Genomic DNA, 15,589 nt, shown 5'->3' on the forward strand with positions numbered 1-15,589 from the left:
TTCTCATCAAGTATTGCCAGCTTCACAGTCGATAAACAAGAGAAGCATTTCCACTGCTTAGTGCTGCAGTGTTTTAAGTGTAGTCAAAGTTTTGATCTTTTTTTTTTTGCTTGGTTTACATGGTTGGAGGTAGAGGCTGACATTTCTTTCGGGAATCCCACGGGTCACGGAATCCCGCGGGATGGGAGACAGCATCAGTAAAGATCACGTGATTGGGACGGTACAGGATAAAAAATGAACGGGAGCAGACGGGAGCGGGAGCTAACCAATAGGAGGGAAAATAAACTAGGATCAATTGTCTTTGGAAATGTAAAACTGAGACTTTGTTATAAACTTTGAGAAAAAAAACTTGAATCGATGCCGCCATTGTGTAGTTTTTTTCCAGGAAGCCTATACTATAATGCGAGTCAAACAAACTACAAGACCCACAAGCCAACAGTGCTTCTGATCGATTTGCAACGTAAAGTCAGAAGTAAGGACTTATCTATTAAACTCATAGAGCTGACAGGAAAGTCGCAAATATTATCGAACTTCAGGAGAGTTGAATGCAGCGGTGTTAACACGCAGTCTGCTGCTTGTAAAACGTGTTTAGTCGTAATCAAGTTCACCAGTGATTTAAGGCACACTAAGGCAAATTCTGGATTGAATCAGCCCTGCATCTCTGCATTTGTCAAATGAAAAGTACCATCATGTGTCAAGTCTCATCTGACCAACAAAACTGCTCGCATGTGCACTAAAGATTTAAGAGCCTTTGCCACGAAAGGCTTCATCAAGGGAAGACATTAAATAAATACGTTGTGAAATAGAAAAATATTGAATGTACCATCAAATGTACAATTTATTTTAATACATTGTTAAATATTAAGTGTACCACTAATTAGGTCATGTCGTCTTTAAAATTATACTTAATTATTCAGTGGCGCATTTAATGGCATAATAGTCCATTTCATGATATAATGGTACATTTATTTATAATGATGTATTAAATAAATAAATGGTACCTTTAATTTAATAGCACACTTAATGTTACATTTCTTTCATGTTACATTTACTTCACTTATGGGACATTCACAACATTGATTTATTTAATGATTATTTTATTGTATTTATTTTGTCCAGTTTGACCCTCCAGTCTTGATGCCTGTATAGGAGGTCATGTCAGAATTTGAATCAGGTGTTCTGGATCAGACAAACATCTAAAACCTGCAGGGAAGGGGTCCCTGAGGACCAGGGCTGTAAACCATTGAGGTACAGTTTCTAAATTGTGAAGGTAATACCTTTTTGCACTTTTGTTCACCAAGTACAGTTCTCTTACTAGGTGCATTTTTCTTTTGTTTCAGCAACTTGAAAAATAAATGTAATGTCATCGTTTAAAGGAAACAATCACTTAATAAATGAGTAAAATACAACTATGTACATTTTGTTTATTCAGCTAAGATAGGCATGGTCTGTTTCCTTGTTTAATATTTTTATTATTTCTTCATTATTATTCTTTTTACTTTAACTGGCCTTTACTACAGCTAAAAACAGGGACCTAACTGGTCCTTCAAACAAAGAAATTGCCAAAAGACTAAATGAAGAAAACAAAAATGGAAGGGGGATGGGAGTGGGAGTCAATTTACCAGGAGTGGGATGAGACAGGATTTTTTTCGTTATGCTGGCCTGGGATTGGGATGGGACAAGACATTTTTCTGTGGAAGCGGGATGGGACAGGAGAGAAAATCCACTCCCGTGTCACCCTCTAGTTGGTGGCTGACTTTGTAGAGCTACCTTCAAACCCTGCTTTAAACTTCCCCACAACTTCTCTGATCTGCTTGCTGTGTTCCTTGATCTTCATGATGCTGTTTGTTCACTAATGTTCTCTAACAAACCTCTGATGCCTTCACAGAACATCTGGATTTATTTACATGAGTGCATTCTACTTACTAAATAGATGGAACTGGTTGCACTGCATATTATTAAGGGGTTTCAGAGTAAAGGGAGCTAAATACAAATGCATATCACACTTTTTCTAGTTTGTAATTGTAAAAACATTTTAAATTAAACCATGTATACATTATTTTATAATACCTTTGTTTCACAATCATGCATTACTTTGTGTTGGCCCTTCACACAAAAATAAATAACACTTAATAAATAACACTTAGGGTTGCTGTGTGAATACTTCTGCAAGGGACTGTAAGTGTGTTCATGTTTTTCTTGCATATTAAGTCATTTGTCTTTTATTTGTGGTGTAACTTTTACTTTGTGTTATTTTTTCCTTTTCTATCCACTTGTACATCCTTATGTTGTGCAACCTACTCTCTTAATAATATTGATTGCACTAAACTGTTTCAATGAATTAGTCAGGTTGTTTTGGGATGAAACAAATTGCTTAGTAAGAAGACCAAGCAAGTAAAAAGATTATGCAGTTACTTGATAATGAATGCCTCTGATTCTCCCAGCCTGTTTTCCTCCATCAGGCCAACAGGATGGCTGTCAGCCGCCGATATGATAAAAGGATAGAAAGGGATGACAGCCGATAACAATCCAGTTTAAATTGTCCAGCAGACTCACTTAACTGATGTTAAATCTAAAGATGGTCATGAGCTGACAGCAACATTTTAAATGCAAACATTCAGCCAGCAGGGACTGTCAGAAGGAAATTCAGGTTTTCTTTAATAGACTTAATAGGTGATGTTTTGCAAGCAGAGACACAGTATTTATAAGTATTTACGTATCTGAGTGTAGTGCACAGATCACATGGGCAGTGAAGGAATGAGTTGAAACTCTCTGCAACACACATGCTGTTAGCGTGATAAACAGCTGAACAACCCAAATTCTTTATCACATACAGACACATGTTTGGGACCCCTCGCTGTCACATTACTTCACTCTGAGTTTGCCTTTACTGTATGTATTCAACATGCATCAAAAACACTGGCCAAAATAAAACTGGTATTTGCTGTTTAAGTAAATATTCCTTAAGCAGCAAATACCACAGTTTTATTTTGGCCAGTGTTATTACAGTTATTAGTATGTATTAAGATGTTGAAGTAGATTCATATTCTTATATTTAGATCAGGTGCTGAAGGAGCATTACATGACTTGATTTTTTTAACACGTTTTTTTATTTTATTTTTTTGTGAAGTCAGAACAGCTGCAGGCCTACAATGAAAAGGTGACTCCACCACCTGTTTGCCATCGTCTATGCTTAAGCTTAAAATCCTAACAGCTACCTGCAAAAGTAACAAGGGGTCAGCACTAAGTGTTAAAACTCAGTCACAATTTATTTTCGCCTTGATCTCTTTTTTGCTCTTGGGAATGTTGTTCAGTCAGGCCATTTTTACGCTTATGGGTTTAGTCCGGTCTGTTTTCAATTAAGCTTGCACAACAGGGGAACAACTGGAGCCCCGCGCCCATCCCTCTAACGCCGTTTTTCTCAACCTGCATGCACTTTGCACTTATGTAGCTGTAACTAATACTTCATTAGAAGAAAATGCAATAAATGTTTCCATAAATGACTAATAGTGTTTCTTGTAAAGACCAAGGGAAATTATTAATAAAGTTAGTAATTTTAATCAAAATTACAAAGTCAGAGCACCACATGATTATCAGGAATTAATAGCCAAACCCCTCTGAGTTTCCGTCAGTTACTGTATTTAAAAAAATACTTCAACTTACAGTTAAAATACTTTAGTCCAAAAACTAAAGCTAGTAGCATTCAAATAAACCACTGAGTAAAATTGAAAAAACAAATAAGACAAACTAATAAACTATGGGAAAAGAAAACAATAAATAGGAATGAATAAGAATAAAACAGAATAATGTACCGATAAAACGATGCAGTGACACTTTAGTGTGACTATACACTATCAGTCAAAAAGTTTCACTTTCTCACTTAATGGGTCTCTTTATTTTCATGACGATATACATTGAAGATTCTCACCAAATGCAGCAAAACTGTGAATAAACAAACATGGAATTATTTATTAAACAAAAAGTGTGAAATAACTCATAAACATTTTTATATTTTAGATTCTTTGCCATTTGCCATCTGACTTTGGAAAAACTTTTTATAAAATTCTCCAAAAGCCTCACAGAAATATCCAACATTACGCTCACTGGTATATGTACCTAAAGCAATTTTCCCCACTTTATTTTGGCTGCTCTGTACATTAAAATTGTTATTCCCACTGAGGTGGGGGACCCCCAGGGAAGCCACAGAACAGGCATCTCTGTCTCCTCAGGGCAATAACAGGCCCCTAGAGGCAACTCCTAACCACACCTCTGGAGCTGTTAACCCTATCACTAAACAGGAGCATATAAGTAATTCTTAGCCTTAAGACTTTTGATAACTTGCATTTACACTTGAGTACATGAGTACATTTCTGAAATTCTCAACACTTAGGGCTAAATTCCAATTTGAGAAGTTTGATGAACACGAGCCCTGGTTTTCATTTATCTGTTTCTAATTTTTTGCACAGTGTGCATCCCTAGAAGATTATTGCTTGTTAGCTCAAAAAGTAACTGCTAATCTTTTTAAATAATTCAGGTTTTACAAAGAATCCCGGGGGACAGAGAATCAAGATTCAGCCAAGAATTAGGTTGCCTTTTAGCCATTATTTACATGTGAGTAAAACATTTGGTCCTCTCCAACAAACCACAACAAAGTCAATAAATGTTATTACACTTGATTTACCAGGAAATAATGTTAAAACAAGTGGGATGAAAAAAAAAGCAATAAACATTTCGGCTCTTACATTGGCTGCTAATCCTAAAGTGCAATATTTTTGGTAGGGACATTTTATTTTTAGAGTAACCTACACCCATAATCTGAGTCAGCAATAAGCAGAGACCAGTTCTGTGATAACTGAAGTTTGTATAAGTTGGAGGAAGGAATGAGGATAATTGAAAACTGTTGCTTACTTATCATTTTGAATGGTTTAATGGAAGAATGTGTAAAACAACTTCACGCAGCAGCAGAACAGAGTGATTATTGTGAAGTTTCTGAAGCTGAGCTGAGGACGTGGAACTGATGATTTATGGTTTTAAATCTAGTTTTATGCATTTCTGCAAGCAGACTGTCAACCTGAATGTTGCCTAGAAAGACTCACTCGTCTCCAGGAAGACTCACTACTGACTCCAGTAGGAGTTTTCTTTTCTCCCCCTGTCATCACTTTAGCTTAAACAATAATCTGCCAAACAGAGGCTATAAATTCTTAATCCAAGCAGGGTTTAACTTCATTGTTTCTGAGTCATTTTGGGGTTAAAGTGGCGGTCCTATGGAATTCCTCTCCCATCATGGTCCTCTTAAATCTCAACATGTGGTCAGAAAGCCAATTCCAGTGTTTTCATGTCATGCCCTCTTACTCCCTTCAAGCACGCCTCTGATGGTGCAAATTTCCCAGGATGTTCCTGAATTAGACTTGTGTGGTGTTTATTTGTCCATCTTCTGTTCTAAAAACGACATATTGACTGTCTGGGTCAGCAGGAAACGAAGGGGTTAAGATATTCACCCAACAATGGAAAGGCACTCAATTATGCAACAGAAAGGAGCCCCTATGATTGTTTTACAGGTTCCTCTTAACAATTGGCAATGGTTTCCTAATGGTGGCCTGATGGTGGCTTGTTGATCATCTGCAGGTTAAAAACACCTTGATCTCATCACTCACAGGCCTATTGTTATGCAGGTGCCTTGCTGTGAGCTGTTGGAGGCAAAAACCTCAACCAAATGTGTTTTCTGTTGAATTGTGGTTGACAATGTTTTTGGCACAGATGTTTTTTAAACCACCCTTCCAGAGCGACTAGGATGCTTTGTGAAATCTAAGTACAGTAAATAACACAATGAAAACAGTAAAATACTTGGCAAACCTTCTTTTTTTTTTTCCAAATCTTTGCTCCTTCCAATGTTTAAACATCATGTAAAGCAATTCATTATTTAATTATTTACATTTTCTTAAATATATTTGTCAGGTTAAATACATTACAAAATATATGATGGCAAAAATCAATATATTAAAAAAACAAAACAATGTAGTCTCTCAGAAGGTACTCACAATTAGGCCCAAAACCATTCATTTAGTTTTGAAGAAATCATTTAATTTGACCAACATTTTACAACATTTAGGAAAAATATTTTAAATACAGGAACTTGCAAAACTATTCATACCTCACAACTACTAAGTTCTGTGTGTTTTATCTGTGTTTTATGTTATAGACCAACACAAAGTGGCACATTATTGTATCACCATATTTGTCCCCCCTGGGTCAGTACTTTCTACAACCATCTTTTGTCACAATTTGAGCAGTAAGTCTGGCAGGGGTATGTCTCTACCAGCTATCCACGTACAACCACTGAAATCTTTGCTCATTCTTCTTTGTAAAGGAGTTCAAGCGCAGTCAGGTTGGATGGAGAACATCTGTGAACATAATGTTTTTTAATATTCCCAGTTAGATTTAGGTCTGGACTCTGACTGGGGTGTAACCGTTATCTGCTCAGTAACAGAAAATCAACCAAATGCTGCCTATAACTGATGTCTGTCCTCTGCTTTAGATAAAGAAGTTATGGCCGATGCTCGTGTATTCGTGGAACATGTTTTTTTTTGCAAGAATTAAATACCACTCCAAAAAGATCAACTCCAACTGCAATTGTTTTATTTTCCTAATTGCATCAGTCATCATGTAAAACTTCACCCTACTGAAAAGTAGCATCCCCCACACCATGATGCTGCCACCACGATGTTATATGTGGTCGGGGTGTTGAGGATAAAGTGCAATGTCTCATTTGGCCAGATCTTTCTACGTTGCTGGTTGCCCATAAATGGTTTTTGTCAAACCAGACTCCTTATAACTTTCTTCTTGCCACTCTTCCATGATATTGCACCTGAGCTGTGGATCACTGCAGCTCTTCCAAAGTTAGCATACGCCTCCTGGCAGTTTCTCTGATTAATCCTTGACTGGCCTGGAAATCAAGTAAACAAATCTGTTTTGATAGATTTGCAGCTCTGCCATACACTTTCCATTTTAGATAATAGATTGGGCACTGTTCAAAGCTTTGGGATATTGTTTTATAATCTAAGCCTGTTTTTAACTTCTCCACAACTTTCTCCCCAACCTGTCTGCAGTGATCCTTGGTCTCCACGATGCTGTTTTTGCACCAATGTTCTCCAATTGATGCCTTCAAACACCAGCTGGATTCATAAAATTATTAAATAAACACACAGGTGGATTCTATTTACTAGTTACTGAAGACATTTGCAATCAACACTTTAAAGACTTAATCTTCTCATTTATCGAATAAAATCCAAATACAATACATGGATGTTTGCTGTTGTAAGGTGACAAAATGTGGCTGATGACTTTTTGCTGTTTTTAAGTTTGATTAAGTGATTCTTTTATTTTCAATTTTTTTTACATCTTGCAACCTTTTTCTAAGTAGGTTTTTATATTTCCTGTCATGTTTTTCATTTCCTTATGCTTTCTGCCTTTTATCTGATGATGTTACACTTTTCCTGTGGCTTTTGTTTCATTTACTCCTTTCTGAGAGTAGTGTCTTTTCTCTCTGTGGAAAAACTCAGGCAAGTTTGGGCTCTACAGTACTCATAGTATCTGGCTACCAACTCTTTCTCCTTTCGCCACAGAGAACAAAGTAAACAATGCTCAGAGAAACGCAGACAGTCATTTTCATCTCTGTGGCATAAACATGTTTAAATGCTCTCCTTTTGGAAATTGAGAGTAATTTGGGGTCTTATACCCCAGACAGACATTACTCAGTCTTGTGCAGCTCAAACTCCTCCTTGTTGGAGTTTTTGGTTGGCGGAGAAAGCAGCCAAACTGCTCAAGCTCTTCGTCACAGATGGTTTCTAACCACGGCAAGCTTTTTATAGACAGGCGTAGAGACAGGGTGTGGATAACTGTGGATCTGCAGGGGTAAACAGCCGACACCAACTCTCAGTGTGGAGCAAACGCCTCTGCACGCCGGTTCAGACAGATGAAAATATAGATCGCTGGGACATTTTGCTGATATTCAAGAAAACAAGCTGTTCCTTAATGTCTTGCTTAATAGCATCACCTGACTGCAGATTTTTTTTCTTTCTAAAGTTATTTGTTCTCCATTACATAAAGAACAATGACTGGATATTGTTATGTTTCTTTACTGGGCCCCTACCATCTCAGTCACACACACTCCTGCCACACATAGCATTATCTTCTGCTTCTGATTATTTTGTTCTTGTTTGTATCAGACTGAGGTCATCGTCAACGTTCCGCCTGGATTCCCATGCATTTCTGGAAACATTGTAATTTCTAGACAAAGGAGAGATTACATTATTTACTCCCTCTGAGGCCATTCTCACAACTTGCTCTTTTGTTTTTAAACGTTACCACAAACGAGAGCTTTTGGCTCCATTTTACCTTAAATCAATCATTGATCCATCAGTTGCAGTCCCATGCAGCCTTGAGATGTTTAGGTGTGAAATCTGCCCGAGATGTGTGCCTATCTGCTGCTGGGTTTTGCATTGTGGTATGTAGGTTTCTATCTTTCATCATTACATTAAACTCATGCTTGAGATACTTATTGTAAAGTTCAGCTTTCAGCAGGAAACAAAGTTTAACAGTCTTCTTCTCTGCCATCATCCAGATAAACAAAACAAAAGAAAAAGAGCAACCAGGACATATTTCATGTAGTTTTAGACATCATGCCAACTTGGTTGGATTTGAAAAGACGTCATGTCTTTAAGAGGTTCAGAGAGTATGAATATTATCTCCAAATAGTATCACATTTTCCTCTGGATTGAGCTTACTGTGTATCAGTTGTTTTTCAACAGACCCATCAGGCACAGGACACCCCTGGCCTCCACACCCAAACTTAACACAAATCAGATGGAATGAGTTGGGCTTGAGAGTGTAGTGAAAGCATCAAATAATTCTTCAGTGTATGCAGAAACTCCTGCAAGGATGTAACACAAAACATTTACAGATGTTGGCTTGGAATGTCGTATGTTGCCTAAGGTTCTTTAGTTAACCCCTAAAATCTTCACAGAACATCTAGATTTTTACTGAGATTATAATTTATACAGCTAGACTCTATTTTTCAGATGACTTGTAAATGTCATTGGTTGCACTGGATTGCAATCTTGGCATAACGAGGGGTAAATACAAATGTGCCCCACATTGTTCATTATTCATAAAATATTTAAAGAAATAAAAATCCTTTCTTCAGCTATACATTTATGCACTTCTCTGTGTTGGGTTTTCACATAAAATCCATAATAAAATACACTGTAGTAGCGGTTGTAAAGTGACACAATGAGGAAGATTCGGACTGTGCAAATGTAGCCTGGATATTAAATGTGTTTTATGATTTTTCAAATTGGATTTAAATACTCAAGAAGCTGAATGAGTTGTTGAGTCTGTTACATTAAATGCCATCATCTTTTTATTGTTGTCTTGGTTTTGAAAGGGGCTCACGTTAAAGCATCAAGCAAGTGTTAGGTTGTAAATGTGTCTCATCTCAAAAATCCCCCTCCTCCAAAAGATTCGTTCAGGTTCACAGAAAAAATATACTTTTTGGGTTCCGTGCGGTTTTTCCAATTTAAAAAGCGGGATAGTGAAATGGTACAATAAAACATACTGTTTAGGGACAGTTTCTTTCAATTTGATGAGCACAGTATTAAAATAATTTTAGATGATCACAGCTGTTATCAACTGTTTCTGATACACGCCTCTTATCCTTTGTCACATCACAGTAAGTGTGAAAGACCGGGCCGCCAAGATGGGGAACTGATAATTCCGGGGAACACTGAAGGACACCCGAGACGCGCAGCTTTCAGTCGGACTACAGATATAACAGACTCAGGAGGACAACGGTGACTTTAACAAGGTAAAATATTTCTCTGTTACTGCTTTAAATTGAAATTAAAGCATTAAACACGCTGCTGTTACCCTGACTGGTATCCTGAGTGAAGATTGTTGGAGCTTGTTTTCATCTTCAAAAACTCAGCCATGAAAAGTACGAGCAGTTCATCATAAAATAACGCCAACTGGTATAATTTAGTCGTTTTAAGACTATTTTGAGCTTTAAGCATTGCTATTTCAGAGAGAATAAATGGAGGAAGAAATTTTTTTTTTTTTTTTTTACGTAAATAATGGCTTTCACCGACACTGCCGGACCGACATTCTGTCCTTTTGGTTGAAACGCTTTAAAACACTGCGTTTATTTTGAGTGTCACAGAGTGGTTGGAGTCTTTAAATCCCTGTTAGCTTGTGATAAATCCTGAGGCGCGTGGGTTACTGTTATAAACGAGGTCTTGAGTAGAAACACGTGGTTCTGTAGCGTCGTCAGGGGATAGTCAAGATAAGAGTCAGCTTTTATCAGCATGTCAAAGATGTCCTGATGTCCATGTGATAGGCCATATTTGGTCTTCTTGGGTGCGAACCTAATTTCAATAATGGTTCAATTCTAATTCTTGGAAATCAAAACATTCTGTCATGTTAACAGTGTGTACGTTCTGTTAATTTCAAGAAGATTGTGTAATATTTTGTCAGTGGTCCTTCTCATTTGTGTTAAACAGTGTGTAAAGTATTGTAGATTCTAGTTTGGTTAATTTCCTGTATAAAATCTGCATGGTTGCCCATTAGAAGGAAGCGCTGTCTCTGTTTCTTTCTGACTCACTGAAGCTTTAGAGCTTTGCCAGCGTGACTCCATGTTGCACGTTTTTGTGCTTTTCACAACTCTGCTGACCCTGAAGCAAGGAGAGAAGACAGGGTGCTCTATTTTTTCCAGTGAACAGCTGATTGGAGACCACATCTGCTGTTTAGTGGAAGTGGGGGTTCCTTTTCTGCCCTGTTGCATGAGTTGACAACCAAGTCAAAGTCAGAGACGTCAGGAGGCATTTTTCTGCCGCCTATGATGGCAGGATAAAGGGAAGTAGTCATTGTTTTTGCTGATCTGAAGTATAAAAACTGTGTTAGAAGAATAATGATAGGAAGGATGGTAACCACAGCCCTTTTTTACTGCCACTGATCATGGTGTGTTGAGTCATCAGTTCATAAGTCACTTGAACAAACTACAAAGGGTGGCATACGGAGGAGGGCTTTCTTTGTTGCCCTCAGAATGGCGGGAAATAATAAGGGGTGGAGGGTAGGCAGGCTGTGGTGAAGACAATAGATGTGAGACCTCTATCCTCTGAAATCTTTTCTCTTTTCGCAGTTTTGTCTCCTACACTTAGATGTTTATCCTACTCACAAATATCTTGTAATTGTTTGTTTCCTGTCTCATGGTTGTTGCTTCCTGTTCTCAAGTGGGTTTTTATCTAACAGCGATTAAATATGTGATTAACTAAGTTTGAATTACTTACTGTTAGTATGATTTAGATTCAAACAGTGTAACTTAATCAGCAGGATGTACATGCTGTGTCAACTTCCTGAATATTCTTAAGGTCTGTAACACACAGACTCATCTGTGTAAATTTTAGTTTTATAGGAGCAATGAACTGAATCCAACACCCTTTTATGCTTCAAAGCGTGTGTCCCTAACCTTCATCTGATTTTTATTAAACTGAAAACAAAGTGCACCAAAAAGGTACTGATTTCCAAGGAGTTAATCGTGAAGACATTGTTTTTTTCAGTATTTGATCTGTTTACTTAGAACCAATTCATGGAAAACTGGTCAATTTTAATCTATGACCAATTGGTTTGTGCACATCTAATAGAGCTGCACTTTATAAGAACATGTAATTGCAATAATTAGCTAAATATTGATCCCAGTATCGATTCTGATAAAAACATATTCTGTCTTCGCTGTTTTCTATCTCCTTCTTTATATCAACCTTCCCCTTAATTTTTGTATGTGTTACTCTGTAATCATCACAGCCATTGAAATATAAATCAATTGTGGGAGCGAAGGGGAGTAAAAATCTATCCGACTGGCCAAATATATTACATAATTTGCATTGCATAATTTGCTTGACATCTAACATCCTGCCAAACATTGCATTTAAGCAGTCCTTTGCTGCTATGATATTACCCACATTCCTTTTTTAATGATGATTGTGATATCATATATTTTGCAGCTCTACTTCTTGCTGTCAATCTTGTTTATTTGCAGTGATATAGCTACAGTATCTACACACTTCAGACTAGCAGTTTATGAAATGTTTAGGACATATTTCCAGTTAAAAATCACCTAGACAGCTGGTAGCACTGTTGCCTTGCACCAAGAAGGTATGTCTATATAGTGATTGTTGCATGTCCGCAACACATAAAAATGGTGGTTTCCGGTTAAATGATGTTTGTCTGAAGCAGAGCTGAAGAGAAAACTTGAACCATGCTTCTTCTCATTAGTGTTCATACCAGGAACCAGAGTTGTTAAAAATGTGTAGCTTCTCTCTCAGACTTATCTCAGCTTTGTAACGTTGGGTAACCTTTAACCACACCTTGCCCAATTTTCAAGCTTAATGTTGGGGACAGACCCGCAGCATAACAAATCTTCCACTATGCTTAACTTTAGGCAAGAGATGCTTTTCCACATATTCATCCCTGTGTTCCTCAAAGCTCAATCTTCCACTCACTTGATCAAAACACACAGCCCCAGTTATGGTCTGATTCCTGATTAGGAAACCACATATTTGTTTAGGATGGCACTACAGAAGAGGGGTAGTCCTCTGATACCTCTAAAATCAACCGGTTGGACTGTAGATACTGGGAGATCTGGTTTTCCCAGGATGCTGCTTTTTGCCACACCTCCCTAACAGTGAGATTTTGAGATTTTCTTTCCCCTCCCTTACCACCCCTGCTACTGTGTGAGGAAATCAACGTAAACGTGTTTCCTTGTCCAAGCTTGTCAAAGTTCCAGTTTGAAATGTCCTACCTATTGTTTTGAATGTAGATATGGGCAGGTTTTGGCAAGTAGATGTTTCTGTGATAAGTTCCTGACTTCTAAAAATCAACCCACACGTGTTACTTGAATAATATGTTCTATTCTCTTTCCTGTTTTGAAGAGTGGTAAAAAGAAAATGGGGGTCTGTGTCACTTTATATTTCTGCAGACACAAGGGAAACAGGCAGTCACTGATTAATAATTTAATGTTCCTGACACCATTCAACCTAAAAGGATAGTACAGTAGTTTTTAACATGAGTTTTTTTCCCCACTGAATTAATCATTTGGATTTTTCAACATTTTTCAGTTGGAGTTTATGTTATTGCAATAAAGGATGACTGTTTATGGAACAGATCCAAATTTTGGGTGAGACTTTTTAATCTTCCATTTTTTACTTTTAATGCTTTGACTTTGCCAAACAGATATGGTCAATTCCAATTTGAAATTTTTATTAATAGTTATGTTATTAGAAGACAGGAGGACAGGATTTAGAATATGCTCTTTTGCAGTGAGATGTTATTAATTATTTATTATAGAAGTAAAAGCAACGTCACTCTGTATGTGAGAGAGTGGTTGCTGTTACGTGGGGTTCCACAAAAGACAAATTGATTGTAATGTTTGCATCAGAGAAGGCATACGAATCTGTAGTCTACCTCCGGGCTGTTAACAACAATGGTGAGATCCAAATAGCCTTTCTAGGTTCGACACCGGCTGGACAGCAATCCATTCCAAGACTGGAGCTCTGCGATGCCCACATCGGAGCTCAGCTTAGTTCTGTTTTGAAACAAGAGCTCACCTTGATCATTTCATCTGTCATATACTGGACTGACTCTACCACTGTACTGAACTGGTTACAGTCTCCATTTAGGCGCTACAAAGTGTTTGTCGGTGCCAGAGTTTCTGACATACAAGGGCTAACTGTAAGCAGTTCCTGGTTCTATGTCCAGCTGATGATATAACACATAGACTAACACACAGACCATCAGTCAGAGCTGCTGGAGCCATGGACCTGCATTTCTAAAACAAACCGAGTCATCATGGCCTCTTTGTCCAGACACCCTCACCTGATGACCTGAGTTCAACTGAACTCTGCAAAGCCTAGTTGTGGCCATGTCTACTTTCCCTAACCCGCCTTTGCCTGATCCTCGCTAATTCAGCATATTCAAAGGCAAAATTGGATTAGGAGATGTGGAGACATGGCCATTGGTAGACTTCTCACTTTTGGCCTTGTTTCAGAGACTTGATCCGTGTTGGAGGCAGACTATGATGGTGTAATTCTTTTGGTAAAAACACCTTCCACCCCATTGTTCTCGATCCCCATCATCGCATCACCAAGCTCATTGCAGACCATGACAACAAACTCGCTCACCCAGGACCAGAGAGTTTTTGCTGAACTGGAGAGAAGATTCTGGATCCTGTGTGGCAAAGAGGCTGTCATCAGCATCATCAGCATCACTGTCCTAAATGCCGCAAGTGGCGCAATCCACCAATAATTCCTAAAATGGCAGACCTCCCACCTTCTAGCTTAAGGTTACATCATCCGGCCTTCTATTCTACTGGAATGGACTGTTTTGGACCTATCTGATCAAGATTGGGAGGCGCAGTGTGAAACAATAGGGCATAATATTCAAGTGCCAAACAACACATGCAGTGTACCTTGATCTGCTTCCCAGTATGGACACTGACTAATCGCCAGTCGAGAAAAGCTCCACAAGCTGTTATCTGATCAGGAAACAAACTTCAAAGGTGGCAGCTCAGAACCTAATGCTGTCTTCACATCATTTTCCCCTGATCTACACACACAACTCGTCAGTCAGCAAATTTATTTATGCTTCAACCCACCAAACGCACCCAATTTTGTGAATTCCAGGGAATTCACATTAGCTCAGCTTTGCACACAGTCCTGAGGTCTCAGATAGCAACAAAAGAGGGCGTGAGAACCATTCTAACTGAAGTGGAGGGCATCATTGACTCCAAGTCTCTTTCCTACACTTAAATATGGCAGCATCCAATTACCCCCAATATGCTGCTAATGGGGTGACTGGACCCCTCCACACCTCAGGTCATCTACCCTGAAACAGAGCTGCTTAGTTGCTGCAGATGGAGAGACTGTCTGATCAGTTTTGAATCCATTTCATTAGGGGTTATTTACCTTCACTTCAGAACATTTCAAAGTGGCAGCAGGACCACGAGAACCTTTCTACAGGTCACATTATTCAAGAACTGGACTTAAGCAAGACCAATTGCTAAACTTATCACTCTTCATTTCCCCAGGATATTCCTATCTGACTTAAATCAATTTCCTCAAAGTCGTACCTCAAAGTTGGGGGTGGCTGTTCAAAATGTTTTGATTTTACTTGTTTCTAGACCCCTTGAATGCATCAGCATCCCATAATATTTGTTTATCTTTTAATTCATCCTATTGTAGTCTTTTTTTCTGTGCCCCACTCAACTGCTCAGAGTTCGCTCCCTCCTCAGTTGAGCATCTTATTAGTCGATAAATAGCAGCCAGAATACCAAGCATTTTGGTCATCAGTGGATTCCTTTATTTACTGCAATGCTCACGTTTTCGTTTCAGCAATGTTTATGCATCCATGAGACTGCAAGTTTGCATCTTTCAATGTGTGGTTAATTCCTAAATATTGTGCTCTGTTGAGTTCTCTGGTCAAAGTAATCTGCTTTGGTAATCATTGTTTGCTTTCAACATAATATTCATTATTATCGTCATAT

At 38.2% G+C, this 15,589-nt stretch overlaps 1 protein-coding gene across 1 annotated transcript in view; it reads left to right on the top strand.

The window, feature by feature from the left end:
• LOC124859392 (equilibrative nucleoside transporter 1-like) overlaps window positions 1–15,589 on the top strand; it is a 54,000-nt gene that overhangs the window by 17,503 nt on the left and 20,908 nt on the right. Inside the window, exon 2 of the mRNA XM_047352148.1 lies at window positions 9,729–9,862. The gene's annotated coding sequence lies outside the window, so the exon portion shown is untranslated. The remainder of the gene's footprint in view (window positions 1–9,728; window positions 9,863–15,589) is intronic.

The sequence above is a fragment of the Girardinichthys multiradiatus genome, chromosome 22 (assembly GCF_021462225.1).
Source record: "Girardinichthys multiradiatus isolate DD_20200921_A chromosome 22, DD_fGirMul_XY1, whole genome shotgun sequence".
NCBI classification, from domain to species: domain Eukaryota; kingdom Metazoa; phylum Chordata; class Actinopteri; order Cyprinodontiformes; family Goodeidae; genus Girardinichthys; species Girardinichthys multiradiatus.